Below are 3,747 nucleotides of genomic sequence, written 5' to 3' on the forward strand. Positions count from 1 at the left end.
GCACTGTCTTTTCTCCATCATTGAACACTTGTTTTGACTACTTTTGTTTTGGTATGGAAGGTGGGCATTTATTGAGAGACGGTGAAATTGGTGAGCAATTAATTAGTAGAATGTTTCAAATAAAAAAAACGTAAAAATTAAATAAAAGTAAAATAATCATTCTACTTGGTACTCCCTTTGTTCTACTGTAGTAGAGGCGTTTCGTTTCAATCACTTATTTTTTAAAAATGATAATAAATAGTTAAAGTGAAAAGAGTGTAAAGTAAGAGATATAATAATAATGTAAATAAGATTATTCTCTTCATTATTATCTCTTTTATTTTACTTTATCTTTATTTAAATTATTTTTTTTTCTAAATAAGTGCTCAAAATAAAACGTCTTTACTAATATGTGACGGAAGAAATACATGTTTTTGTTTGATTGAAGTTAACATTGATAAGACTGAATTTTTTGTTATCTTGTGATGGAATTATTCATTCCTGATATCATAAATTATTTATAGTCGGTGTCGTAATTGATTAAACCACTTGTTACTCCTCTGGAAATGGAGTATCTCTTCCCATTCTTTCTAGGTCAAACTTGGGCGAAATCTCATTAAAAATGAAGCATTTTTTAAAATAAAAATAACATTATCTTACTTTTTCATCTATTTTACTTTATTTCCTCTTAGTTAACTAACAAAACAACATTATAAGAAATCTGATGCCGAAAACCAAATATTTCATATTTATTAAAACGGAAGTACATTCAATCTGATTTAGTGATGTGGGCAATGAATGAGTCCATCTCCTTGACAGAAATCCCTCCTTGAAGCACAGATTTCCTCACCGCATCCCCCAACTCCTCAGCCCTCTTCCTAATCTCCACCCCTTCCTCGGAAGCCATCAATCGTTTCACCGCGCTCTCCACTGCGCCCGATGGGACAACCCTGTCCCGATGGGCCCACTCCACGGCCTCCACCCTATCCCAAGAACCTTGGTCATGAGGACCGCGTTCCTGGGCTGGTCAGAGTGCATGGGCCATGCCACCATTGGCACGCCCATGCTTATACTCTCCATACACGAATTCCAACCACAGTGCGTCAGAAACCCACCTGTCGCCTTGTGGCCCAAAATCGTCAACTGCGGGGCCCAATCCCGCAAAATCAGCCCCCTCTCTCTCACCCTTTCCTCATACATTTCCGGCAACGGAGCTCTTCTCACATCTCCTTCGAAGATGTTACCTCTGTCGGCGTCTCTGATCACCCATATAAACCTCTCCCCACTTTTCTCCAATCCCTCGGCAATCTCCGAAATTTGATCATCCGATAAAGAACACGTGCTCCCAAACGAAACCAGAATCACTGAATTCAAGCTCTGTACATCCAGCCATTTCAAGCATGCTTCTCTCTCTTCAAACTGCTTGCTTTCGGATACCGAAACTGGATTGAACGGGCCGACAGCCCAGATGTTTCCGGTCCCGGTAGATTTCTCGTTGGCGAGGAGATCGAGGTAGGTGGCCTCAATCACCCGCGACGTGTTGTAGATGTCTCCTGAGCTGATCTTCGGGAGGTTATGCTGAAATTGCATAACCTCCGCGAATTCAGGCGGGAAGCATCCTTCTGCAGATGGAACTTGTTCAATAAAAGAGGATTCGTTCTTCAGCTTGGTTGTTTTTCCAGTGTATTCCCAGTGGAAGGAATAGACAGAAAAGGCGGCGATGCTGTGGAAGCAGTAGGCCGCGGCGTTGGGGAGGGTTGGCACGTCCTGTACGACGTATGGGAGGGAGGAGTCGTACAGGACGGCCAGCCTTCGGGTGGTGGGTGCGAGCCTCTGAGCCAGCTCGAAGACGGGCTGGCGGAGGTGCATGGAGGAGACGAGGGAGGGGATGAGGTGGGCTGGGAATTTGATGGGGGAGTTGGGGTTGGGGGTGGGTTGGTGAAGGGTGGGGTGGGGAGGTGGTGGAAGTGGATGGAGGGGGATGAGGATGGGTCCCAGCCATGGAGGCGGGTCTGAGCTTGGCGGATGTGAGCCTCCCCGGCTACGTAGTGGACGGGGATGTCGCGGGCGGCGATCAGGCGGGAGAGGTGGAGGAGCTGGTTGAGGTGGCCCTGCGCCGGCAGCGGCACCATCAACACGGTCAAGGGGACTTCTTCTTGGTTTGTTGCCATTGGAGAGGTTTTTTTTCAATTTACTGGTGTGGTGTCTAAGGATGTGTGGTTGTCGTTTATATAAGCTTTTTTTCTTGCGACTGTGCCGCTCTGAAATCAACTGCGCTGTCTCTGCAAGGCATGTAACAAAATATATCAGATTTTTTCAATTATGTATGTTGTTGTCTTGAGGACTGCAAGAATATAGTTTTAGCAAGAAATGATGATGATGTTTGGAAATTGCTAGAGTTTTATGATTCAACTTTACATGTTTGGAGCTATTAATGCAATACGGCTTGGTCTTTGATTTCTCCTCCTTTTGATTAATAATTGAAATGTTGAAAATTTTGATGTTTGTCTTCAATTCTTCATATGACTTTATATGGTTTTTTATTTATTTAGGAAATTTATGATGGGAATTGCATTGGACTTTAGCACATGCGCTGTGACTTATGCGAGTGTCCCTATCGTGGACGACTTGGCATCCTTGTGCGGAGACTTCGATCATTGGACGACTTGGTCGCCTCAGTTGCTGTCGCCATCCAATTCTTCTCCCTCCATGTCGGATTCCCAGATAATCCCTTTTCATGTCTCCATTAAATGTCTCATATTTAACCGGTGTGAGTTTGAAGAAATTGTTAGACTTTATAATGGAAAGCGGTGAAAAAAGTAAGTGGGAATGTGGACCACAATATGCCCATTTACAAAAATAGTAAAAATGAAATGAGATATTTATTGGAGACCGTCCAAATAAGAAAATAAGGAACAGTTAATGGAGACCGGATGGAGTCGTTCCTTTCGGATTTGGGGGTCGGTATTGCTACTGCATTATGGTTTGATTTTCGGTATTGCTACTGTATTTACTCAAGATGGTTTGATCGGGCATTTGGCATTCTTTTCTCTATTCAAGTTGTTATGTGTGACAAGTTATGAGTTCTTGTATGTTAGGTGGGCTACTCTAAAAGCTTGAGAAAGTGCCTACATTTATTTTATGCAATTGGGTTTGACACTAATCTGTTACGAGCTTGCATATTGCTGCAGGAAGAAGAGAAATTACGCGTGAAGACGTGTAGTCATTTTCTAGGCTTATTGGGCTGAAAAAAATTGACGTAGGAAAAACTAGTTGGGCCTTATCAAATTGGCTCCAACAATTGTTTTTATTTTCCTTTTAATTATTTGTTAGACCCAAATGTTGTAATTTATTAATTTGGATTTTATTACTCTTGTTTGGCCCATGTGTATTACTTATATTCTTATTTTATTTTATTTTAAATTAATTGTGTGAGATTGAGAATATTTATCAACAATCTCTATACATATATAAAAGGGGAGTTTTGAAGAAAATAACAAGTTTTGCCATTGTGAATATTTTAATAAAATTAGAAAAATGAAAAGGTTTTATTTATTTGTGTTATATTTAGGAAAGTGAAACGGTTTTAATTATTTTTGTAATAATTAGGGGAAATTGAACATGCAAAAACGTTCTATATATATAGAGAGAATCATTATTCACAAATCCACTTTTAAAGATCGAACTAGAGACCAAATTAGGACCCTTTATTTCTTAATCTTGTGGTTAGGATTAATTTACAATTAGTTTAACATTTTATTCATTTTT

The 3,747-nt window shown here is 40.5% G+C and overlaps 1 pseudogene; it reads right to left on the reverse strand.

Annotated features, from left to right (window-relative positions):
* Nucleotides 1-679: 679 nt before the first annotated feature.
* Nucleotides 680-2,499, reverse strand: LOC121746550 (annotated as a pseudogene).
* Between the last annotated feature and the right edge of the window lie 1,248 nt (nucleotides 2,500-3,747).

Source organism: Salvia splendens, chromosome 9 (assembly GCF_004379255.2).
Source record: "Salvia splendens isolate huo1 chromosome 9, SspV2, whole genome shotgun sequence".
Taxonomy (NCBI): domain Eukaryota; kingdom Viridiplantae; phylum Streptophyta; class Magnoliopsida; order Lamiales; family Lamiaceae; genus Salvia; species Salvia splendens.